Source organism: Tasmannia lanceolata, unplaced genomic scaffold, assembly GCF_043159265.1.
Source record: "Tasmannia lanceolata isolate RefF3 unplaced genomic scaffold, GAP_Taslan_0.1 ptg000037l, whole genome shotgun sequence".
In the NCBI taxonomy this organism is placed as follows: Eukaryota; Viridiplantae; Streptophyta; class Magnoliopsida; order Canellales; family Winteraceae; genus Tasmannia; species Tasmannia lanceolata.
In genome coordinates, this window is record NW_027518714.1 from 63,178,595 (window position 1) to 63,206,283 (window position 27,689).

Consider the following 27,689-nt stretch of genomic DNA (forward strand, 5'->3'; position numbering starts at 1 on the left):
CCAATTCAAAAAGATAAGATAAGTTGCATTTGTGCAATTATTACAATATGGTTGTGCTAAAATCATTTCGTCCTCAATAATATATATATATATATATATATATATATATATAATTGATTTAAAAATCATAATTAGATTATAAATAAAGTAATAAATATCAAAATAAACAAATTCCCAAATCTATTAAAAATGAGTATATCAAATACCTTGAAGAAAAAGACCTATTATTAACAACTTCAGTGCCCGAAGTACAGCCTTCCGGGTTGCAACAACTTTGTTTGACAATTTCTGAATGCAGGACAGATTGTGGTTAGCCCAAGAACATAAAGGGCTTATATACAAATTCAGGTTCTTCCCTCAAGGTAACTCTCAATGTGTTTACTTTTTCAATCCCAAAAAGTCATTTAGAAATGATCTTGAAATGCTAATACAGGTTTTTTCAACAAATCTTAAACAGTGTGCATTCCTTTTCAGTGTCAAACCATCAAATGCAGAAAATATTAAAACAAGAAATGGGGATACTGGGATTTCAGAGTATATGTATAGTATCCCTAAATATCAGAACATATATGATGGGATGATATACCTTATACGCAAGAGCAAGTGAAACCCCAACAATAAACAAGAAAAATGGCATGACAAAATCTGCGAGGGTTACACCATTCAATGGAGAATGATTTATTGCAGGAAGAATTCCACCAGCATCATCTACAAGAATCATGAGCTGCAATAGCGATTGCACGAGGGAAGTCATAAGATAACAATTCTTTGTTATACATGATACTTTCTACTCATATGAGACGCATAAATTAAACTTGATTAAACAAAGTACAAAAAAACAGATAAAAACCATCAAACTGAATAATTAACCTAGCAAACATAAAAGGAACAGATGTTATGTGCACCAAATCATAGTACAGTACAATGATAGCCCAACATGCGTGGGTAGCGCAGATTTAGGAAGATACATGAGATTCATCATATCAAACTTATTTTTTTAAGGAGCTGTTCTCGTTTTGGATTTTGAAATTTCATTTTGAGTCCAAACAGATTATTGGACTCAAAATTGAGTTATCTTTGAGTCCAATAATTAATTTTGGACTCAAAATCAATTCCCAAAATCCAACACAAACAGGGCCTAAAGAAGAGTCAGTGAAAAATAAGGGTATATATAACCGTGAAAGACAGAATAAAAAGAGGTGCAGATTAATTGAAACTAATGCACTGACAATTTCTTTGTAACATAACCCTCAACTGCAATCCCCAAATACTAGACAAATAATATGAGCTAGGCACCATGCTATTTTCAGAGGCTTCAAATATCTCAACCACTGCATCATTCTGACAAAACAATATCTCAACCAGACACATACACATAGATTCATTTATACTGATACATGCATTAAACCATCACCCACTAATACAACACCAACATTATTAGATTCCAAATTCAGAGCAATGCCTATGGTACCATCATAAAGTTCTACTATTTATACTTCCCTAAAATCGTTGGCAAGCAACAGTATGACAATGCACAAAAAGTTAAGTAAACTTCACAACGTTATATATAGGGCGATGATAAATTAGCACCCCCTGTAGGATAATTCTCACCCCTTCGATGTTCAAAAGCGTTAAAGTCTGCCACATATCCTCCTTTAAAGGGGTGCGAATTTATCATTGCCATGGACATGGCCATGTGTGCGCGCAGACACAGAGATGTGGGAAGGCTGTTGAAGTGTGAGAGGTTATAAGCTTAGGTGGAGGGGTTTTTCTAGGAAACTACTCATCCTTTTTTTTAAATGAATCAAAATGGTATTTACATGGACATGGCCACGTGCGCGCACAGACACAGAGATGTGGGAAGGCTGTTGAAGTGTGAGAAGGTTATAAGCTTAGGTACACACATAAATGATAAAATCACATCTTTCATGATGTGATACTGATAACAAAGAAAAGAAAACTTTTTAAGCCTATAGGCCCAGGAAACCTCATTGCAGGAAAGTTTGGATAGAGAAAAGTTCAGCTTCAGCCAATAGAATTTCACTGGAGGGTGACTGAAACAAGCAAGAAGAGTTTGTAATGAATGACCCCAACCATGTAAAAATGTATTGCTGATACCTGGGGTATTGCCCAATACATCTCTGATTTTCAGATGTAAATAGTGTATGTATATAGCCCAGACACACTATTCAATCCAGAAAAGATTACTTCAGCCCGAGACAATGTTTATGCATCAGAGTTTGAGATGTCCAACATGTATCAGAAATCCATTACATACTTCAAAACATGACATCGAATTAGAAATCCATTTCATACTTCAAAACATGATATCGAAAGTTTTGACATTCAACAGTATGCTTCTATGAGTTAGTTGGGATTAATCTACAATTCCATTCATAAAAAAATAGTATGCTTCTATATATGTTACAAATTTAGAGAAAGCTTGTCTTTTCTGTTTTAATTGGCTTCTTAGAGCTTTTTGGAAACTGCAATAACCTTTGACAGTTCTTTAAATAATAAAAGACAAGATGAGTTTGTGCAATTATTGAAACAAAAAAGACAAGCTGAGTTTGTGGAATTATTAAAACATGGTAATGCCAATATCAGCAGCCTATATATGCTTTTTAGATTCAAATCTTAACACCATCAGTTGATGTGCCTGCTGAGTGTGTCTTTTGAATGAAATGGCCACCATGGCAAGCTGAGAGCATAATCAAAATGCTAGCATATATACAAATAAATACCATGAATGACGACATTGTTGAGCTATGTCAGCACAAAAGTGCTTGTCACAACTCCTTAGCAAACAACAAGAAGCTGTATTTGACATCCAAAATACAAGCTAGTATAATTGGAAACCGTGCTCGATGTCATCAAGGCTGAAATTCTGATTACCCATCTTAATGTATAAACTACAAAGTAACAAACCAAAGCTTTCACAAATCCCAAATGACCCAATCTGTTTTTAACATGTGGGTTCCTTTCTTACTAAATTCTAGAAGGGGTTCTCAATATCAGATATCGTTTTCCTTCATACACGCACATCATTCTAACACCTAAAAGTTATCTATTTCTTTGAACCTTTTGTTACATGCTGAGAATATGGTCAAAAGTCACGTAGCAGCATATTAGCCCCATGGGAATAAAGTCTTCATATATGGCAAATGGAGAAAAGGTTAAATGCAATGAAATAGAGGGAGTGACAAAAGTTGTGGTATGAAGCAGCCCAATGATGCCCTTGAGCACTCTCAGCTTCTTCTTACAGCTGAAACGGCCAAGATAAACATGCACTGCAATATAAATGCAGTTGACATGGAAGGTGTGAGCAATACGACGAAGATACACATTACCAAAAACCTCACTAAAAACAAATATCATAAGAAGCCCAACATCTATATGGCCTATTTCACTCAAAACCTATCGTGTCATCAGTAATAGTACACTGAATACAGACGTATTAAGCACTCAAGGTTTCCCATCCACTAGTAAAACAGGGAAAGAAATGGACTACCTATTCATCTTGGTTTCAGTATCCGCTTAAATGTTCAGATGGTTTTTGGTTTTCAAGAAGGGGAGACCGGTCAGATGTTTCAGGCTGAGAACAACAAGACCTCACGCAACGTAGCGTCAGCTGTAGCCATTAAATGGGCAGAAATAATCTGCGACTACTATAGGAGAGATATGATGATGATATATAAGCAGTGGTAGTAGCAGCAGACCTCTATTTCTGTGAATGAATGAAGGGGTTTTCATTGCTGACAAGAGAAAACGACTCCACACATTCATTGAACTGGATCGGCGTGCAATCCCGCCTCCCATAGAATAATAGCTCACTCACAATCAACATGCCTTCCAAGTTAAGTTTGTGACTCCCAACACGCAAAGACCAGAGAAAGAGAGGCCCTTCCAGCAAATAAATTCAGGTTGCAAATAAATGGTGTAACTGTGTGTTAATGTCAATTCGTTTCAGGAAAAAAAAAAAAAAAAAAAAAAAAAAAAAAAAATATATATATATATATATATATATATATGTATATATAGGATGTCCATTTGTGGGGGTAAAAATCAGCTCTATTGGACCATGACAAATGGACACACCTTAAGATGATTTTTGATAAACACCCTATCCTTGAAAGGGCCTTCCAAATGAATTCTTTGGATCCACCCTTTGTTATGTGTCTTATATACGTGACATTGAGGTAAAGGGTAGAAGAAAATCAGGAAAAAAAAAGGTAAAAAGTCTTCCAAACATACACATGGTTGACTAGGACTAACTAGATCTTTGAGTAAGAAAATTCATATCCTAGTGAAAGACAGCAGCAAAACTAGACTAAAAAAATGAAGAGATTATTTATATCCAAGATTTTAAGATGTAAGATAGTGAGAGTCCATTAGATGTACACAAAGACCTATTTTTTGTTTTTTATTCATTTTGTGGTTTTCCCTATCAAAAGTGTCAAGAGACTCTAACAGTTCTCTACAACTCGCCCGACCCAAACGATCCATGTAAAGAACCGTTTGAATCGTGAACTATTTAACACCTCATGCATCTGACTTGTCAACTCCCGAGAGTCAGCCAGGCAAATAAATCCCATGACTTTGACAGCCGTTGATTATCAAGCCAACACATATACTAAGCTGCTTTAAAAAAAAAATTATTCAAGCCAACAAAATAATGTAAAACGGAAAAAATTATTAAAAAAAAATATTATTCAAACCAATCTGCTTTAAAAAAAAAAAAAAAAAACTGAGTGTCAGCTCTTTTTCAGATTATACCTTCCCTGTTTGTGGTCATTCTACCCATTTATTTTATATAAATAAATGTATATTATATATTAGAATAATGTAAGAATAGAAGTTTGAAGCGTGAGAAGCAGCAGATGTAGTCATGTAGATGTAGATATGATATGATGGAAAAAAGAGTCCCAAGTTCCAACTGAAAACTACCCTCAAAAAAGAAACAGAAGTGGGCGGCAAATGGGCGGCAAATGGGTAATAGGAAATTTTGAGTAGGGACCCTGTTCCTCCTAATGGCACTTTTTGTAAATTCAATGAAACCCATTGGATTATTAAATTGTAGATTTATTAAGGCAAAGAGGAAAATGATTGGTGAGAGATGGAATACGATGCGAAAAAAGTAAAAAGAAAAAGAAAGAAAGAGAGGGGTGTAGCTGCATTTCATTCAATTCAAAAGATTACCAAAATCGCAGCGGATCGGAAAGAAGGGAAAAATAAAGAGTGATCAAACCTTCTTCTCGATCCATAAGAGTGATCAATTTCAAAATGAATTATGACATTCCCATGCCTGAAACTTGTCTTTTTTAAAGTGTAGAAAGCATATCCATGCTATAATTGGCAACAATACTCACTTATCTTAAAGCAAGGATAAACAGTCACATATTTTAATGCAAGGATAAACATACACAAATGTAAGAACCATCGGCAGTTATATCCTAACAATTCAGAATCACACAAGCAAATCATTGATTCGTTAACGTAAACATCACAACCTTGTGTACGGACCATGAGGCCCATGACAAACTGATGCCCGTGACTAAAAGGTAAGAAACTAAACTGATGCGTGATCAAAAGGTAAGAAACTAGATAGTGCTGTGTAGGTCCGATACTACTTGATGTAAGACCAGTTAGGGTAAACAATTAATCGCACAGATCCGACAGAGCAGATGCTTGGCAAATGCTTGGGGTTTCCTAGGAGGGTTTAGGAACAGGGAACAGGGACAGGTTTTATAGGATATAAATAACAATGAGATGGAGAATAGGTCCGACTGTTGGGACTGTTTTGTAACAGTACGTTGGGACCGTTGGATTAAAGAGTTTGGGGTCGAAAAAACAGGATATGTAGGGTGGTTGACAATGAAGGGTTGGACTGCAAGCACTGAAAGATAAACTGCACATATGCTAGGATCCCATCTGAAATTCTGGACGGATTCAAGGTTCTTGAATTGGATGACAGATTTAGGACTGTTCTCAGGTTTATGGAAGTTCAAGAAAGTGTCGATCAAATTGGTTTTTTTAAGGACAGTATCGGACTGTTTGGGATTGTTAGGGACTGGTCTCTGTAACAGATGCAGGGACTAGAGTACGTGCAGGATTTGGGCAGTTCTCTTGTATCTATAGCAGATCAAGAAAAGACTGATTTTAGGTTTCTAATATGGCAGTAGCGGATATATATGGGGGAGTTTTGGGTGTAATGGATGTAGGTTTAAGGCTGCAGGTAGGGATATTGTAACAGTTCTTGAATCTGTGACAGATCAACTGTTCAAATAAAGAAAACCAAAGGGTAAGTCCGTTGGCAGTGTAGCGGTTGGGAATCACCAAGAGAATGGGGGGTAGGTCAGCTGGTTTAGAGGGTAGTGGAGTGGATTTCTTGAGCAGGGATTACAGTTTTGTGTGCAGAAAATCAAGAACTGAAAGTAAAGGAAATTAAATCAAGAATAAAAAGGAAGAAAAGGGCTCTAGGCATCTCAACAAGGGTGTCAAAGCATCAGACCGAGACAGGGGGGTAAGCATCTCACTCGAACTTGCAAAGGCTACAACTGCTGAAAATTTCATTCAATAATTCAATTGTGTATTCAAAGAGCCAAGGTCCTTACATTTATGGAGAAACCAAACCCCAGGTAATTGTGGGTGGGAGGTTGTAGAAGTCTACTTCTACTTCAACTCTGTAACATAAAAACCTATCCTATGATGCCACTTGGACAAAGACTAAAATATGGAATTTAAAGAGACTAAAACAAGGATTCTTGCAAGACACCTCCATATAACTAGAACTCTAAATCCAATGTTGCAAGGTATAAGTGGGTCCTCTTTATTCACATAAATGAGTTCAGTGAATTTAAAGGTAAATGACTTAAATACCATTAAAAAAAAAACAGGGAAAAAGACTTAAATAACCTCAAATGACTTAAAAAACTATCTCCCCACTTAAAATTTTCATAATATATGTGTGGGGCCTCTTTAAAATACTTAAAATGATTTAGGTGGAAAAAGACTATACTCTCCCCATGACTTAAACGGACTTGAATAACACTCTAAGACTAGTTAAAAGACTTTCAATACTGATGATGGGCCTCATCTTCCCAACTCCTTGATTCTCATGAAGGATGCTCCCTATGAATAGCATTATAGAAATATTAGTTCAAAATCTTAAGCATATAACAAGATTTATAGAAATATAGGGAGACATGCTCCCTATCAATAGCATTCTATTAACAGCCATGTTGATGTGCATCTGATGAGCATGTCTTAGATGTTTGTCCCACCAGGCAATTTTCCAAAACCTGTATTTTCCTTTGTTTCAATCGCATTTTAAATGCAAGCTCTAATTTGTGTATTTGTGATAAAGACTTTGATCAATCACTGCATTTAGCCAGTCAATATTGTGTCTAAATTGAACATTGATTGCAGACTGGGAGTGAACATAGATCGCTTAGCATCTGTTGCACTCTTCAGACTTCATGGGGAGCTTGCCAAGGATGGTAGAGAACCGTCAGCAGTGTCTGGTAAGAAACGTGAAAAATCTTCTTCTGGAAAGTCCAGCATTGTAAAATCTTCTGATAGAAAGAAAAGTTGGTGGCTTGACTTCCTATTTATTCAGGTTTATATCATACCTCCTGATTGATTTTCCTGAGTATGGAAATGCTACAAATGCTGATGGTTTAAATCTTTTCATCAGAGAAAAATGCATTAGCTCAATTCTGTGTGGATCTCACTGCTCGAGCCAGCGAAGGACTCATTGATCCTGTTATTGGTTGACACACTGAAATTCAGAGAATTGTCAGATCCTTTGCCGGAGAACCAAGAACAACCCCATTCTTTTGGGCGATCCAGGCGTTGGGAAAACTGCCATTGCTGAAGAGCTAGCACTTAATATTGCAAATGGAGATGTTCCTATTTTTCTTTTGGTGTGTTATTTTCTTCGTTTAAGAGTGATGTGCGTTCCTTTTGTGCTCATTATTTTGTATCTATCCCACTGTTTCAAAACTCCCCACATCAATTGTCGACTCGCCGGAGTCGACTGCCTTTTACCTTGGCCGAGTTCTTGTCCAAGTCCACATTTCCCCCCTACCAAAGTCAATCAAACCTCCTTTTGACTCTCCCGAGTTATGACCGCGTGAACTGAGTACTCGGCCTCATGAGCCGAGTATTTTGTCTTGCCGTGCTGAGTCAACTATAATTTGCTTTAGCCATGTTTCGAAATAATGATTTAGCCTCCTTATCCAATACATAATGTGCATCCAAGCTATCTTTTCTTCAGTTTTCATACTAATAAGGATTAATTTTGCAAACTTATTTGCGTGTGTGATCTAAAGTCCCTACAGGACAGGAGTCGGAGAATCGAGGCAAAAAAAGAATGGTCGGCGGATTGGCAGTGTTGTAGTTGTTCCTATCGAAATTTTAGATGGAGGAAAAAGTGTAGAATATGTTCGCAGGGTAAACTAGCTCTATCTCCTCACCATCATCAATTCGGGGTAAGGAAATCATTCAACAATGGGTTTTCTGATCTTGATGGTTGGTTGTGCTCTCCTTGCAAATATTTCAACTTTAAATGGCGGGAAAAATGTCGATGGTGCCATCGGTCTGAACACCCATCTATATGGGTTGTCCGTGATAGATCGGATCCGTCGGAAAAAGTGGAGGCGGATAATCGATGGCCTGATTCCAGTAAAGTTTTTTTTCTTAAGGGTAGTGGGAGCCCGGCCTTTTCCATTTCGGGCAAGGAAGTGCTTACTCGCACGGATTCCCTAAAAGATTGCTTAGTTGGAAAAACGAATGACAATTTCCGATCCCTGAAGGCCCCCTTTGGTCCTAGGCACAAAAAGAATGGGACTCTCCCTCGCTTTGCCCTTGTACTCTTGCGGAGGATTCATGAAATCCTATTTGGCAACCCAAGAGGGGGGTGAATTGGGTTTCTATTTAAATTTTTGATTTTTTAATTTATAAAACTAGATTTTTGTATTTTGTCTTGAAAATATAAAGTAAAAAGGAAGAGTGTTACCGATAACCAAGAGAGAGAAGAGAAAAATGCAATCCCCACAACACACGCGATTTATAGTGGTTCGGTCTCCCGCGTCGAGAACCTACGTCCACTTTGCCAAGTTTGTCTTCTTGGCTTTCTCCACTAAAAATCTCCGAATTCACACCAAGCCCGATTCAGAAAGGCTTATAGCACCAATAGAGATCTCGTCTCTCTCACCACACCATCACAGTACAAGTGTAGCCTCTTTTTAGACTTGATACAACTCTCAAGGCTTTGTCACTAAAGGGGTATTACAATAAATGAACCTATGATCTCTCAATTGAAAAGAATCAAAAGCTAAGGCATATCAAGGTAAGAGATCATCAATGCAAAGATATTTTCAAGGGTTTTTCAAAAGCTTAAGATAGTGATAATGAAGGCATGGAACCCTTTTTATATAAATCAAAGAGGATTTGACCGTTTTACTTTCCAAACAAAAAAGATTTATCAAATCCCGTGATTTAGAAAATCAATTTTAAATTTCAAAATTCAAATCGCGACGTTCACGGACGGCAGGAAGTTTCGCGGACGTCCGGAATAACGGATGTCCGCATATTGCGGTAGTTCGAGATTCTCACTGGAATTTTTTTATAAAACTTCTCGGGTAAAACAGAACACTCCGCGGACGTCCGTTTTTTAGGATCGTCTGAGACAAAAACATGGTTTTTAAGATTGTTTTAAAAAACCACTTTGTGTCCTAACAAGAATACAAGTCATGAGAGATCTTGTACATACTATTTGGAGATAAACTTGGCCCTAGCCTAGTTGTCTAAGTTCTAGTCTTCGAATCTCCAGATTTTCAAGAATTCATTTGCTTGGCTCCTTATGGCTTCATTCTCACTTGACTTCCTTTTGCTCTTCATGCTTGATTGCTGCTTAAGATTAATGGCTAGCCACCATAACTATAATTCTCTTGACCTGCTAGATACACACATCTTTGCGAACAAGTCATTAGTCCATTTTATTTCAATCAATATAGGTTTGTGATCTATCAAAACTGGGTACATATGAAGCACTTAGACTAACAATCTCCCCCTTTTTTATGATGGCAAACCTAGATTGATTGGAGGTTCAGCGGAGATAAGATAACAGAATAAATGCTCCCCCTGAATGTAAGCTCCCCCTAAGTTGTTCAAATTCTACCAGATATATTTACCATACTGTATGTAAATTTCAACAAATATCCAATCAAGCTTACCAATTCTCCTCCTTTTGACAGAAACAAAAAGGGATATAACAAACAAAGTTCGAAAAATAACAACATGAACACAATAAGAGGATAGCCAAACCAAAAACAAAGACAAAGCCATCAAAAAGTGATCCAAATTTGTCAGAGAGGAAGTGTCTGAGCACCATAAACATTTAAATCAGCCAAGCATCCAAAAAGTGAGTAAACATCAGCATATCAAAAGAAGAACGTGCCAATCATCCAAACAGATAAGGTTAAAGACGACCAGAGCAAAAGAAGAACCAGTGAAACCTGCAGCAAGGTCTATGCATCAGCTGGGGGACTGCGGGGCGGCAGACGAGACCGAATAGTGGAAATCTCCCTGGACTGAGTCTGTAACGTCCGGTCAATGCTGCCAATGGAAACATACATACTTGAGAGCTGCTGTCGGAGACTAACATAGTGAGTCGTATGAGCTTCAGATAGCTCAATCAAGCGACCGACAGAGGCTTCTAAACCAGTTAAACGATCCCCAATCTTGCTAAGAACAGGAGGGGCAGGCGAGGAGGGCTCATAGTCATCGGCAAGAGCAGCAGATCGAGAGGTGCGACGGCGAGGAGGGGCACGAAAGATAGGAGAAGGAGGGACCACAAGAGTGGGATTTGCTGGATCCCAGGCAGGTCCGTCAGGCGGAATATTCATCCGACCAAGAGTAACACGAACCATTTTCGGTTTCGGATTCTCACGAGGTTCACGCTCGAGGTTGATATTGAAATGGTGAAGAAGCTTGGTGACAATGAGACCATATGGAAGATCCGTGTGAGGACGAGTGAGGGCAGTGGCCATGTGACGAAGGAGAACATACCCAAGGTTAATGCGAAGGCCAGTGATGAGTGCAAACACAAGAACGGCTTCATAAGATCGAACCTTGTCCTTATTGCCAGCCCGAGGAGTGATATTGTTGTAAACAACATTATGAAGGATACGAGCGTAATCATGCAGATGGTTTGTAAGTTCACCGCTCATGTTTGCCTCTTTAATAATGGCGCGATAGACAGTACGGCGAAGTAAGTCGTGCTGACCCATGTCATCATCCGGCCAAAAATAAAGATCGCGGCCATCATTTTGAATTTCAAGAATCGTGCAAAACTCAGCAAGGGTAAGATGAAAGAGCTTGCGACGAAATTTGAACTCAAACAATCTGTTCTCGATAGAAATACTAAGAGTCGAGAAAAACTCTCGAACGAGAGCCGGGTAAACGAACCCTCGTAGGTGAAGGATCCCGGTCCATCCAACACGGTCAAAATCAGACACAAGAGGAAAACGTGTAATGTAACGAAAATCTACATACCGTCCAGTGAGGATTTTGCAGGAAGCTGTGCTTGGCGCAGGACCCCGCACAGGACGGCGGGATGGAGGTGGAGTTGGGTCCCGTGGTGGGGGCGATGGAGAAGATGGTGGAGGTTGTCCGCGCCTTGGGCGTTTGCCTCAAACGGCCCGTGAAGAACTTTCCGCCATATTCCGCACAAAAAGAGGGTTTTGAAAGAGAAGGATTTGGGGTTTTTGAAGGGAGAAGAAAAAAGGGAAAAATCTAGAAGGAGTTGAGGTTTTAGACAGATCTAGAGGCTTAATAGAGAAGAAAGAGAGTAAACAACGAGAGGTAGGAGAAGATGGATGGGGGAAGGTGAGTTTGAGGGATTTGAGGAAATCAAGGATGGAGTTATAGGAAAGAGAGGAAAGCAGGTTAGGGTTTGTTAAGGGCTTTTGAAGGATGAAGGAGTTAGAGAGTTACGGATTTGGAGAGGAGGGGAAGAGAAAAACGAAAAATAAGAAAAAAAGAGGCAAAACGACGTTTTTATAATAGAATCCCGCGCCGCGAACAGTGTGCCTCGCGGACGTCCGTAGTTTTTCGGCCGTCCGGAATAACGGACACCCGTAAAATGCGGCTGTCCGCGTAGGTCACTGTTTGAGGATTTCTTTATTTTTATTTTGTGTCATGAAAGGCTTGGATATACACCAAAATTAATGAAGGTTGAGATGATTGAATGCTAGATATCGACCGTGGCCAATGATTAAGTGGATTTATTTAAGTGACAATGTTGTTCCCATTAACAGGGCATGAGCACTAATTGAGTGATTTTTAAATTATATTTTGAACATCTAGACTTTCAAACAAATCAAGCAATCAGTTAAATTCTTTAACTTGTTGAGTTGTCCACATATTTAATGCACTCTTAAGATCACAAAAGCGATCTTCATCCAATGGTTTAGTAAATATATCAACTAATTGATCGCTTGGGTGGATGTATTGTAGTGCAATGTCACCTTTAAAAGAATGGTCTCTTAAAAAATGATGTCTAATATTTATATGTTTTGTTCTTGAATGTTGAATTGGATTTTTAGTTTGATTTATGGCACTAGTGTTATCACAGTTAAGGGGAACACATTTCATATCTAAACTATAATCTTTAAGTGTGTTTTTCATCCATAAGATTTGAGCACAACAAGCCCCTGCAGCTATGTATTCAGCTTCTGTTGTGGATAGAACTACAGAGTTCTGCTTTTTACTAAACCAAGAGACTAGGCATCTTCCTACGAATTGGCAGGTTCCACTGGTACTTTTTCGGTCTATCCGACACCCAGCAAAGTCAGCATCTGAGAATCCAACCAACTTGAAATTTTCAGACTTTTCATACCATATTCCAAGGCTGGTAGTTCCTCTTAAGTATTTGAATAGCCTCTTTACCGCAAATAGGTGTGATTCTCACGGGTCCGATTGAAATCTCGCACATAAACAAACACTGAACATGATATCGGGCCTGCTAGCTGTCAAATATAGAAGACTTCCAATCATTCCTCGATACTTTTTCTGATCTACTTTTGGGCCAATCTCATTCTTTTCAAGCTTGACAGATGTGCTTATGGGAGTTGGTTTAATTGGGGAATTTTCCATTCCGAACTTCTTTATTAATGCTTTAGTGTATTTTTCTTGGTTTATAAATATTCCATTTTTAAATTGATGTACTTGTAGACCTAAGAAGTGCTTCAGCTCTCACATCATGCTCATTTCAAACTCTCCTTGCACGAACGTAGAAAATTCTTCACATAGACTTTCATCAGTAGAGTCAAAAATGAAATCGTCTACATATATTTGAACTATCAAAATGTAGTCATTTTTCTTTTTAATAAATAATGTTTTATCCACTTTTCCCATTTCAAAGTCCTTGTTTGTTAGAAAGGTGCTCAAACTTTCGTACCAAGCTCTAGGAGCTTGCTTCAGACCATATAGGGCTTTTTCAAGTTTGTACACATGGTCTGGAAACTCAAAGTCTACAAATCTTGGGGGCTGTTTCACATATACTTCCTCCATAATATAGCCATTTAAAAATGCGCTTTTTACATCCATTTGATATAAGTTGAATCCCTTATGACTGGCAAATGCCATGAGCATTCTTATGGCTTCCAATCTTGCTACTGGTGCAAATGTTTCATCATAATCTATCCCATCTACTTGATTATACCCCTGAGCTACTAGTCTAGCTTTATTTCTTTGAATATCACCATGTTCGTCTAACTTGTTTTTGAAGACCCATTTAGTTCCTATAATGGGGTGATCCTTTGGTCTTGGAACAAGTTTCCATACTTTGTTTCTTTCAAACTGGTTTAACTCTTCTTGCATAGCTATCATCCAGAATTCATCTTGCTTAGCTTCTTCTATGGTTTTAGGTTCTATTTGTGAGATAAAAGCCGAGTGGTAGCACATACTTCTGTAGTGCGATCTTGTCTTCATTCCCTCTGAGGGTTCTCCAATTATTTGGGAGCTTGGATGACTATCCATTATTTTCCACACTCTCCCTTCTCCTTGAGTTCCTGTTTCATTTTCTTCATTTTGATCGTTTAGTCTTTCCAGGGAATCTTCTTCAATATTTTCAGTTAATTGTTCCTTTCGCTTTTCAAGTGGGTTTACAATTGTTTGATCATCATCATCAAATTGAATAGTTACTTGTTTTTCATTTTTCATTTCATCGAATTTTACATGCACAGCTTCTTCTACCATTAAAGTTCTTTGATTAAACACTCTATAGGATTTGCTTCTATTTGAATAACCTAAAAAGATTCCCTCATCTGCTTTAGGATCAAACTTGTGCATATTATCTTTTATGTTTAGAATGTAACATTTGGTTTTCTTCCTTTCCACAGTTCATATGGAGTTTTATTTGTATGAGGTCTTATAAAAATTCTATTCATTACATAGCAACCCGTATTTACGGCTTCGGCCCAAAAATTTCTTGAAATATTATTATCATGAAGCATTGTTCTTGCCATTTCTTGTAAGGCTCTGTTCTTTCTTTCTACCACTCCATTTTGTTGTGGTGTTCTCGGAGTTAAGAAATTGTGATTGATTCCAAATTTAGTGCAATATTCATCAAACTGGTAATTCTCAAACTTTGTTCCATGGTCACTTCTTATTTGAGTTATATGCCATCCTTTGTCTTTTTGTAATTGGTTACACAATTTATAAAACATTTTAAAGGTCACATCTTTTGACGCCAAGAAAATAACCCATGTGAACCTAGAATAGTCATCAACTATTACGAACACATTCTTTTTCCCACCTAAGCTACTTGTCTTTATAGGACCAAAGAGGTCCATGTGAATTAGTTGCAGTGGCTTTGAGGTTGATATTATATTTTTTGTTTTGAAAGATTCTTTTATTTGTTTTCCAAGTTGGCATTGTCTACAAATGTGATCTTTCTGAAAGTTTAACTTAGGCAAACCATCTACAAGTTCTTTTCTTGATAATTTAGAAATTAGTTCCATATTTGCATGACCTAATCTTCTATTCCAAGTCCAGGAGTCATTCTCAAAAGAGGTCAAGCAGGTAACACTTTGTTCATTTAATTCTTCTAGTAAAATAGTATAAACATTACCTTCTCTAGTAGCAACGAATTTAATTTTATTATCATGCTCAAACTTAACTATGCATTCTTCACTCTTAAAAGCAACATCATGACCATTATTACATAATTGACTAATGCTTAGTAAGTTATGAACCAAACCATCAACTAGGAGAACATTATTAATCGTGATATTCTTAAATTTGATCGTACCTTTTCCGATGATTTTACCTTTGGCGTTGTCTCCGAAGATCACACGTCCTTGCTCTTTTCTTGTAAGTGATGAGAACTTTGAAGGATCAAATGTCATATGTCTTGAGCACCCGTTGTCAAGATACCATTTGTCTCGGGCAGATCCACTTTTCAAGCACATCTACATCACCGAGTTTTAGACCTTTGATTTAGGTACCCAGATCTTTTTGGGTCCTTCATTGTTAGTATCATAAAGCTTGTCTTTTCTGATCCATACATAATTTAGAGATTTCTTAATTTTGCATTCAAAGATAGGATGTCCAACTATTCCACAATAGTGACATGTAGGTGTGGATTTACTTGAACTAGCTCGTGAAGTGCTAGTGTGGTAGTGATTTTGACAGAGGTTTTCTGTCCTTTCCTTATAGGTTTGCTTCTTATGAAAACTTTGGTACCCAAGACCTTCCTTTCCATAAGGTACATTCCTATCAAGGACTTCATCCACAACATTTTTTCCACGAGCGAATTTCAAACTGAACTTTTCTTTATCCCATTTTAGCTCTTTGTTTTCTAACTGCAGTTGTTCAAGATCATGCATTAATTTATTGTTTTCTTTTAAGCATTCTTGACTCAGGGAATCTAATTCCTTAACCTTTTCAAGTGATAGTTTGTTTTCATTTTTATACAGTTCGCATTCCTTTCTACTTGACTCAAGGTCTTTGAACAATTTGTCCAAATTTTTAGTCAATTTTTTATTTTTTGAAACTTCAAGAAGTAGACCTTCTTGAAATTTCTCGCATGCATCATATAGTTCTTCATAAGTGAAGGATAATTCATCATTTAATTCACAAGCGTTACTTACTTCTTCTGAATCTTCGTGAGTTTCAAATCCCATGAAAGCTTTGTGAAACTCTTCCTTGGAACCATGTTCTTTCTCGGAATGGCAGAGCTTTTGTTCATTACTTGTCTCTTGTTCAGAGGAATATCTATCAGTTACGAAGGCGGTGTTTGACTCTTCTTCATCACTTGAGTCACTTCCAGATGAGCAGCTCAAGCCGTCAATGGTTGTGCTAAAGCTCTTTTTCTTGAATCCTTCTTTCCCTTTCTTCTTGTACCGATCTCCAACTTTGTATTTCTCATCAAGCTTGTTGAGTGGGCAGTCGGTCCGGATGTGTCCGAGTTTGTGGGATCGGAAGCATCGAGGTTGCTCTCCTTCTTTGTCATTCTTTGGTCCTTTCTCCTTCTTGAACTTCCTATTAAACTTTGATAAGCGTTTAAATTTTCTGGTGAGAAGTGCAAGTCCTTCTCCAAGTGCTTTCATGCTCTCTTCTTCACTTTCATTACTATCATCCTCCAGGTCCGTCTTGAATGCTATTCCTTTTCTTTTCACATCTTCTTTAAGATTCTCAATTTCTTCGGACTCTCTCTTCTTCAACTTCATCTCATAGGTAATTAGGGATCCAATAAGTTCTTCCAACTTGGATTGATCAAGTTGTTTGGATTCCTCAATAGCTTCTGTCTTGGCATCCCAGGACTTTGGGAGGGATCTGCGAATCTTGTTGACCAGGTCTTCGTTGGGAATATTTTACCTAGACCTTTCAACTCATTTATAATGTAAGTGAATCTAGTATACATGCTGGAAACAGTTTCATCTTTTTTCATATGAAAAGATTCTAGATCACTTAGTAAAAGATTTATTTTTGTCTTTTTCACTTGATTGGTTCCTTCATGAGTTACCTCCAAAGTATCCCACATTTCTCTGACGGTCTTAAGGGTAGAAACCCTATTGAACTCTTCTGGAGAGAGAGCGCAATAAGGGCATTCATAGCCTTATAGTTTAAGGTGAAGGTTGCCTTTTCTTCAGTTTTCCATTCATCACAATCAGTGGTAGGTTCTTTATATCCTTTCTCTATTATCTTCCAAATGCCAAATTCTTGGCCCTTGAGATAGATCTTCATTCTAGACTTCCAATATCCATAGTTGGAACCATCGAAATACGGTGGTCTAGTTGAAGATTGTCCCTCAGTGGTGTGGGAAGATGAGTAAGAGGTTGCCATGGATCTTTTTCTCTTTTGGATTTTTAGAAAAACCTATATGGAAGAGCCTGGTGCTCTGATACCAATTGAAATCCTATTTGGCAACCCAAGAGGGGGCTGAATTGGGTTTCTATTTAAATTTTTGATTTTTTAATTTATAAAACTACATTTTTGTATTTTGTCTTGAAAATATAAAGTAAAAAGGAAGAGTGTTACTGATCACCAAGAGAGAGAAGAGAAAAATGCAATCCACACAACACACGCGATTTATAGTGGTTCGGTCTCCCGCGTCGAGAACCAACGTCCACTTTGCCAAGTTTGTCTCCTTAGCTTTCTCCACTAAAAATCTCCGAATTCACACCAAGCCCGATTCGGAAAGGCTTACAGCACTAATAGAGAACTCGTCTGTCTCACCACACCATCACACTACAAGTGTTTTGAATTACGGGGTAAAGAACTCTCTAGCCTCTTTTTAGGCTTGATACAACTCTCAAGGCTTTCTCACTAAAGGGGTATTACAATAAATGAACCTATGATCTCTCAATTGACAAGAATCAAAAGCTAGGGCACATCAAGGGAACAGATCATCAATGCAAAGATATTTTCAAGGGTTTTTCAAAAGCTTAAGATAGTGATAATGAAGGCATGGAACCCTTTTTATAGAAATCAAAGAGGATTTGACCGTTTTACTTTCCAAACAAAAAAGATTTATCAAATCCCGTGATTTAGAAAATCAATTTTAAATTTCAAAATTCAAATCGCGACATTCACGGACGGCCGGAAGTTTCACGGACGTCCGGAATAACGGATGTCCGCATATTGCTGTCGTCCGAGATTCTCAGTGGAATTTTTTTATAAAACTTCTCGGGTAAAACAGTACACTCCGCGGACGTCCGTTTTTAGGGTCGTCCATCTGAGACAAAAACATGGTTTCTAAGATTGTTTTAAAAAACCACTTTGTGCCCTAACAAGAATACAAGTCATGAGAGATCTTGTACATACTATTTGGAGATAAACTTAGCCCTAGCCTAGTTGTCTAAGTTCTAGTCTTCGAATCTCCAGATCTTCAAGAATTCGTTTGCTTGGCTCCTCATGGCTTCATTCTCACTTGACTTCATTTTGCTCTTATGCTTGATTACTGCTTAAGGCTAATGGATAGCCACCATAACTATAATTCTCTTGACCTGCTAGATACACACATCTTTGCGAACAAATCATTAGTCCATTTTATTTCAATCAATATAGGCTTGTGATCTATCAAAACTGGGTACATGTGAAGCTCTTAGGCTAACAATTCAATTCTTTTTATGTTTGATTCTGAATCCCAGGTATCTAAAATCATAGGCACGGGACCTAAAGCCCTTGGAAACCAATTAATTTCTCTCCTACCCTGGAATAAGGATTTTATTCAAGGGAAGGAAACCTATGGTATTCCTTTACACGTTTGGTCTGTCTCAACAGTGGAAGCCCTAGGAAGCTTATTTGGAAAAGTTCTGGAAACCAAAATGGAAGGTAATAATATGCACTGTATGAGCTTTGTATCAGCTAAACTTTTGGCCCCCTGGTGGCGTTTCAACAGTTCCTGTGTCAGTATTAAAGTTCTTGATAAGGTTTATGCAATTGGGGTTGATATTCAGAGACATCAATATTCTACAAATGGCGATTCACAACCCATTAGTTCTTTGGGTTTTGCTGTTCCGTATGTCTCTCTGCCGGGAGGGGTTCCTCCGCCGATTGGGGTGTCCGTACCGCTTGTGGGTAAGCTTCCTGTTGATTCAAATTTCAAATTTACAGATAGCGTCTACAAGGGCTCTGAAAAAACCCAGGTGGATCTTGTTATGACAAGCCTGGGTCAGAGGAGCAAGACTTTGACTATGTTTCCCCTAAAAAAAAAGTTGCTCGGATGGATTTTTTGGAAAAGGTCCTCTTGATAAGACCCTCGGAACCTCTGTTTGTCCTTTATCTAAGGCTGGCATTTCTACTCCTAGACGCAAAAGAGATTTCTTGGGCACATACTCCAAGTCGGATGGCCTTCTATTAAAAATTAGGAAATTGATCAATTTTCGAGATGGGAGAAGGTACGATGGCACAAAGGAGGTGACTAATCGGCTTGGGTCCCATAGGAGTACTATGCTGCACCTGCTGAACGCTGTTCTGGATTTGATGCCGGGCCCTAGGAGGGGTGGGGTGCTCAAGATCTTAAAGTCGTTGGCCAAAAGAAAGGGGATTTGATTGGTCTGATGGTTCTGTCCATGCAGACCAGGGAGATGTTTTCTTTTGGAAATCTAACTGGAAATCTTGAAATTCTAGGACCTGTAGAAATATTACTTGGGAAGATGTCTTTTTTTTTGGGAAGGCGTCTTGTTTTTTGGGAAGGGATGGCTTGCTTGAAAATAACAGTAATAAGCATTAATTCCTTAATTCTCTCTGGAAACCTGGAGATAGCGATAGCTAAGCTCTCAAGACCTTCTCTGGAAGTCGAAATGGATCATTTTGATCTCCAGGAATCTCCTTCTTGCGCTGGAAGTCGAAAGCGGAACCTCTTCATGGAAACTATGGTGTTGAACACGATTCTTCAAAAGATAGGAGGGATGGCATATGTTGGTGAGTTAGCAGTAGCTAATGGCTTCAACGCTAGGCCTGGAAATCGACCAGATCGGCCAGAGGATAGGTTGAATCGTAATAGAGTGTGGCTTGCCTCTAGAGAGTTGGCAATTTCTGTTTTGGAAGGTGAAATCGCATCTCAATCTTCCTCTGGATTCATGGACAGGCCTTTGGGAGCCGAAGGAGAGTGCTTGCTGATTTCCCTTCTCCAAAGCTTCCTTGATGAGCTTGGAAAATATTCGTATTAACTATAGGGCGATGATGTTGCAGACATGAATCTTCAATGTAATCTACCTATGTGAGCACGCTTCCAAGTTACTGCTTAATGGATGGTGAGACTAAAAGTTAACATGGAGAGACCATGCTCTCTAAGACGTCCTTGTCTAATCTTCATCGGCTAAGGACGGGTATATGAGGGTTTAGAAGTCTTTGGAAAGGCTGGGGGTGGAGGTGGTTATTCGTGGCTTGGTTCTTGAAGAATTATCAGACCTTTTTGCTCAGAGATATAATCCTGGTCTTTATCTGTTGACTCTATGTAATGTTTGTAGGGACTCCTGGTCCCCACTGTCATCTTTAAAAAAAAAAAAAAAATTGCAAACTTATTTCAATTGACTGTAAATGCAGTCAAAGCGGATAATGTCTTTGGATATAGGTTTATTAATGGCAGGAGCAAAACAAAGGGGAGAGTTAGAAGCCAGGGTAACTAACTTAATCAAGGAAGTACAGCAAGCAGGTTGCCGAACATGTTTCCTTGGAGACCATGCTCTCTAAGACGTCCTTGTCTAATCTTCATCGGCTAAGGACGGGTATATGAGGGTTTAGAAGTCTTTGGAAAGGCTGGGGGTGGAGGTGGTTATTCGTGGCTTGGTTCTTGAAGAATTATCAGACCTTTTTGCTCAGAGATATAATCCTGGTCTTTATCTGTTGACTCTATGTAATGTTTGTAGGGACTCCTGGTCCCCACTGTCATCTTTAAAAAAAAAAAAAAAAATTGCAAACTTATTTCAATTGACTGTAAATGCAGTCAAAGCGGATAATGTCTTTGGATATAGGTTTATTAATGGCAGGAGCAAAACAAAGGGGAGAGTTAGAAGCCAGGGTAACTAACTTAATCAAGGAAGTACAGCAAGCAGGTTGCCGAACATGTTTCCTTGGATGTTTGGATTGCACATAAGTGCGTCCTCTTTTCATTCCCACAATGATGCTGTGCAAAAATGCAGGTAACATAATTCTCTTTATTGATGAAGCTCATACACTTATAAGGTCTGGCACGGTTGGAAGAGGAAGCAAGGGATCAGGTCTTGACATTGCTAACTTAATAAAGCCTGCACCTGGGAGGGGCATTGTTAAAGTATAAAAGATAAATAACGCCTTTCTCCAACAGCTTAAGCTTTTGGAGAAGTTGGCAAGTTAACAGCCATATTACAGGTAGTGGTCCCATTGACAAACTATGTACTCATATTGTGTTTAATATTAGATAAGTGAGAGGCTGCTGGTTAGAACCTGTTGGCCCCTTCCATCCTCTTACAGCCGTTTGTTTATCATGAGGCGGAAAAAAGGATAATCAAGAGTAAAATAAGATAATCTGAGAGGGTTGGAAACACTATGGAATGCTTCCTGCTCCATTGTCAACATGACATTAGTTACAAATAATAAGGTTTCATGGAAGAATTATTGGAGGATGACATATATTGTTTCTTTTTATTTTTGCTTTTCTGCTCTGCATATTATGGATGACGTATTGTAAGTGCCAAGAATTTCTGTTCGAGAACTGACATTGAGTTAACCCTCCAACATCTGATATTGTCAGTTGAGTATCTTTTAGCTGAACATGTCATTATAAATTTCAGAAACATTTGAAGGAATTCTCAACAATCTAGAATTATTCTTAGCTTAATATGTAGGAAGAGTATTATGCAATCAATGAAATTTGGACTTTGAAGTATCTTTACATGATTTTTGAAATTTCTTTTGGCATTTGTTGATAAATAATTTCTATTATGTTTATCTATTGTTGTTATCCATTGTATCTGGAAATCACTTACAATATGTAGTGACCAGTGTATTGCATCTACAACTATGTATGAACATAGGAAGCATTTTGAAAACGATAGAGCACTAGCTCGCCGATTCCAACCTGTATTGATAAATGAGCCTAGCCAGGTAGCCTCTAGGTTCTAATTTATATTAATGTATAATTTCTATGTGCCATGTCTGTATTTTAATCACTGTTTAGTCTTTCTGTAACATTCATAGGAGGATGCTGTAAGGATATTAATGGGTCTACGTGAGAAGTATGAATTCCATCATAGATGTAGATTCAATTTGGAAGCGATAAATGCTGCAGTGTACCTCTCAGCAAGATATATTGTTGATAGATACCTTCTTGATAAAGCCATTGATCTCATTGATGAGGCTGGGAGTAGAGCCCGTATGCATGCTTTTAAGAAGAAAAAGAAGCAACAAACATGCATACATTCGAAGCCACCTGATGAATATTGGCAAGAAATGAGAGCCGTTCAGGCAATGCATGAAGTGGTAATTGGCTTTTTTCCTTAATTTACACTGCCTGGTATTTGGGTTAAATCTGTTTAGATTTGTACGTTATGGATACCCGTTTCATTTTGTGTGCAGGTGGTGGCAAATAAAATGAAATACTCTGTGAATCAGGTCAGTGGGGATGGTGTTGGTGCTGCTGACATAAAGGATGACATCAAACTCACTTCAGAGCCCCCTATCCCATCTACATTAGATAACAATGAGTATGATACTGAGTCTCCAAGTCTTGTAAAGAAATAAATAACTAAAATTCCTTGTCTCGACTTAAACATTGATTTGGACCTCATTTTCTCGTCGTGGGTTTTGTTTTCTAGTCCTGTAATGGTAGGACCAGATGACATAGCAGCCGTTGCTTCGCTATGGTCAGGTATCCCAGTCCAGGAGCTCACTGTGGATGAAAGAACCCTTCTGGTTGGTCTCGATGAGCAGCTTAGGCAACGACTGATTGGCCAAGATGATGCTGTCGCTGCCATTTCTTGAGCTGTGAAAAGATCCCGCATTGGCCTCAAGGACCCTGACAGACCCATTGCAGCAATGCTTTTCTGTGGCCCGACCGGAGTTGGCAAAACTGAGCTCGCAAAAGCCTAAGCAGTATGCTATTTTGGATCAGTAAGTCCTAATCTCTGTATTTGCTAAGGACCATCGCAGAAGGCATTTCGCGGGCCGGCTGTTGCATTAGAGTGCAGCCACAGGCTTACTTTTCAACAGATTTTTTCTTATCCATTTAATTTATCTGAGGTGGTTGCACTCTCCTGCAACACCCAGTCCACGAAATGCCTTCTGCGATGGTCTCTAGCAAATCCCATCGATTATATCACGAGATGTTGAAAATGTAGTTGCACAAAACTATGATTTAGGGTCTCACCCACTGCATTGCCTTGCAACTATATGCTTTGGCCCATACAATTGCTAATTTTCCTCTTCCTTCTAATCCTGCTTCTGCACCTTTTTGAGCATTCAGGCTTCTGGCCTCCTCCAGGAACTAAATTCAAAACATGTAATCCGAACTTCTTTATTAATGCTTTAGTGTATTTTTCTTGGTTTATAAATATTCCATTTTTAAATTGATGTACTTGTAGACCTAAGAAGTGCTTCAGCTCTCCCATCATGCTCATTTCAAACTCTCCTTGCATGCACTTAGAAAATTCTTCACATAGACTTTTATCAGTGGAGCCAAAAATGATATCGTCTACATATATTTGAACTATCAAAATGTTGTCTCCACTTTTCCCATTTCAAAGTCCTTGTCTATTAGAAAGGTGCTCAATCTTTCGTACCAAGCTCTAGGAGCTTCCTTCAGACCATATAGGGCTTTTTCAAGTTTGTACACATAGTCTGGAAACTCAAAGTCTTCAAATCCTGGGGGCTGTTTCACATATACTTCCTCCATAATATAGCCATTTAAGAATGCGCTTTTTACATCCATTTGATATAAGTTGAATCCCTTATGACTGGCAAATGCCATGAGCATTCTTATGGCTTCCAATCTTGCTACTGGTGCAAATGTTTCATCATAACTATCCCCTCTTCTTGATTATACCCCTGAGCTACTAGTCTAGCTTTATTTAATATCACCATGTTCGTCTAACTTGTTTTTGAAAACCCATTTAGTTCCTATAATGGGGTGATCCTTTGGTCTTGGAACAAGTTTCCATACTTTGTTTCTTTCAAACTGGTTTAACTCTTCTTGCATAGCTATCATCCAGAATTCATCTTGCTCAGCTTCTTCTATGGTTTTAGGTTCTATTTGTGAGATAAAAGAAGAGTGCTCGCACATATTTTTGTAGTGCGATCTTGTCTTCATTCCCTCTGAGGGTTCTCCAATTATTTGGGAGCTTGGATGACTATCCATTATTTTCCACACTCTCCCTTCTCCTTGAGTTTCTGTTTCATTTTCTTCATTTTGATCGTTTAATCTTTCCAGAGAATCTTCTTCAATAATTTCAGTTAATTGTTCCTTTTGCTTTTCAAGTGGGTTTACAATTGTTTGATCATCATCATCAAATTGAATAGTTACTTGTTTTTCCATTTTCATTTCATCGAATTTTACATGCACAACTTCTTCTACCGTTAAAGTTCTTTGATTAAACACTATAGGATTTGCTTCTGTTTCAATAACCTAAAAAGATTCCCTCATCTGCTTTAGGATCAAACTTGTGCAGATTATCTTTTATGTTTAGAATGTAACATTTACACCCAAATATTTTTAAGTGACTTATATTTGGTTTTCTTCCTTTCCACAGTTCATACGGGGTTTTATTTGTATGAGGTCTGATTAAAATTCTATTCATTACATAGCAAGCCGTATTAACGGCTTCGGCCCAAAAATTTCTTCAAATATTATTATCACGAAGCATTATTCTTGCCATTTCTTGTAAGGCTCTGTTCTTTCTTTCTACCACTCCGTTCTGCTGTGGTGTTCTCGGAGTTGAGAAATTGGGATTGATTCCAAATTTAGTGCAATATTCATCAAACTGGTAATTCTCAAACTCTGTTCCATGGTCACTTCTTATTTGAGTTATATGCCATCCTTTGTCTTTTTGTAATTGGTTACACAATTTATTAAACATTTTAAAGGTCTCATCTTTTGATGCCAAGAAATTAACCCATGTGAACCTAGAATAGTCATCAACTATTACGAACACATACTTTTTCCCACCTAAGCTGCTTGTCTTTATAGGACCAAAGAGGTCCATGTGAATTAGTTGCAGTGGAGTGGCTTTGAAGTTGAGATTATATGTTTTGTTTTGAAAGATTCTTTTATTTGTTTTCCAAGTTGGCTTGCTCTACAAATGTGATCTTTCTTAAAGTTTAACTTAGGCAAATCATCTACAAGTTCTTTTCTTGATAATTTAGAAATCAGTTTCATATTTGCATGACCTAATCTTCTATGCCAAGTCCAGGAGTCATTCTCAAAAGAGGTCAAACAGGTAACACTTTGTTCATTTAATTCTTCTAGCAAAATAGTATAAACATTACCTTCTCTAGTAGCAACAAATTTAATTTTATTATCATGCTCAAACTTAATTATGCATTTTTCACTCTTAAAAACAACATCATGACCATTATCACATAATTGACTAATGCTTAGTAAGTTGTGAACCAAACCATCAACTAGGAGGGCATTATTAATTGTGATATTCTTAAATTTAATCGTACCTTCTCCGATGATTTTACCTATGGCGTTGTCTCCGAAGGTCACACTTCCTTGCTCTTTTCTTGTGAGTGATGAGAACTTTGATGGATCAAATGTCATGTGTCTTGAGCACCCGCTGTCAAGATACCATTTGTCTCGGACAGATCCACTTTTCAAGCACATCTACATCACAGAGGTTTTAGACCTTTGATTTAGGTACCCAGATCTTTTTGGGCCCTTCATTGTTAGTATCATAAAGCTTGTATTTTCTAATCCATACATAATTTGGTGATTTCTTAATTTTGCATTCAAAGATAAGATGTCCAATTATTCCACAATAGTGACATGTAGGTGTGAAGTTACTTGAACTAGCTTGTGGAGTGCTAGCGTGGTAGTGATTTTGAGAGAGGTTTTCTGTCCTTTCCTTATAGGTTTGCTTCTTATGAAAACTTTGGTACCCAAGACCTTCCTTTCCATAAGGTACATTCCTATCAAGGATTTCATCAAGAACATTTATTCCACGAGCAAATTTCAAACTAAACTTTTCTTTATCCCATTTTAGCTCTTTGTTTTGTAACTGTAGTTGTTCAAGATCATGCATTAATTTATTGTTTTCTTTTAAGCATTCTTGACTTAAGGAATCTAATTCCTTAACATTTTCAAGTAATAGTTTGTTTTCATTTTTATACAGTTCGCATTCCTTTCTACTTGACTCAAGGTCTTTGGACAATTTGTCCAAATTTTTAGTCAATTTTTTTTTTTTTGAAACTTCAAGAAGTAGACCTTCCTGAAATTTCTCGCATGCATCATATAGTTCTTCATAAGTGAAGGATAATTCATCATTTAATTCACAAGCGTTACGTACCTCTTCTTAATCTTCATGAGTTTCAAATCCCATGAAAGCTTTGTGAAACTCTTCCTTGGAACCATGTTCTTTCTCGGAATGGCGGAGCTTTCTTCGTTGCTTGTCTCTTGTTCAGTGGAATATCTATCAGTTACGAAGGCGGTGTTTGACTCTTCTTCATCACTCGAGTCACTTCCAGATGAGCAGCTCAAGCCGTCAATGGTTGCGCTGAAGCTCTTTTTCTTGAATCCTTCTTTCCCTTTCTTCTTATACCGATCTCCAACTTTGTATTTCTCATCAAGAAATTGAAAGCATCGAGGTTGCTCTCCTTCTTTGTCATTCTTTGGTCCTTTCTCCTTCTTGAACTTCCTATTAAACTTTGATAAGCATTTAAATTTTCTGGTGAGAACTGCAAGTCCTTCTCCAAGTGCTTTCATGCTCTCTTCTTCACTTTCATTACTATCATCCTCCAGGTCCGCCTTGAATGCTATTCCTTTTCTTTTCACATCTTCTTTAAGATTCTCAATTTCTTCGGACTCTCTCTTTTCTTTTCACTTGACAATAAAAAATGCTAATTATCTAGAATTTGAAAATGACTTGAGAATAGAACTGAAAAACTCTAAAAATACTCAAGAGTTAGAGACTCTTTCTGAATTTGAACAAACACAAGAGATTGAGTCTGAAAGTCAACCTGAAAGAGAATTACCAATAATTCAAAATCAAATAGATGATACCAACTCTGAATTTGGAAGAGGTAAAAGACGAAAAATTGAGAAAAATCTAGGACCCGGGATGTTCACTTTTAATGTAGAGGAACCCAAAGATTATAATGAGGCTATGACTTTACCTGATGTTAAATTGTGGAAGAAAGCTATGGATGATGAAATTAAGTCTATAAAAGATATTAATACTTGGACTTTAACAGACCTCCCACCTAATACACAAACTTTAGGTTGTAAATGGGTGTTAAAGAAGAAATTAAAAGCTGATGGAAGTATAGATAAATATAAGGCTAGATTAGTAGCCAAAGGTTTCAAACAAAAGAAAGGAATTGATTACTTTGAAACCTCTTCTCCTGTGACAAAATTAACTTCCATTAGATTAATGTTTGCAATATAGCTTCTATCTAGAATTTAGAAGTTCACCAAATGGATGTGAAAATCGCATTTCTATATGGTGAATTAGAAGAAGAAATTTATATTGATCAACCTC

The 27,689-nt window shown here is 37.8% G+C and overlaps 1 protein-coding gene, 1 long non-coding RNA gene and 1 pseudogene across 7 annotated transcripts in view; 1 reads left to right on the forward strand and 2 right to left on the reverse strand.

Moving 5' to 3' along the window:
- LOC143860906 (uncharacterized) overlaps positions 1 to 27,689 on the reverse strand; it is a 77,432-nt gene that overhangs the window by 29,390 nt on the left and 20,353 nt on the right. The window lies entirely within an intron of this gene.
- On the reverse strand, positions 499 to 27,118 carry LOC143860910 (uncharacterized). Its single transcript, XR_013239835.1, has 2 exons — positions 25,657 to 27,118; positions 499 to 724 (listed from the first exon to the last, which is right to left on the reverse strand). It is a non-coding gene; the product is annotated as an uncharacterized LOC143860910 (long non-coding RNA).
- On the forward strand, positions 6,619 to 23,133 carry LOC143860222 (chaperone protein ClpD, chloroplastic-like; annotated as a pseudogene).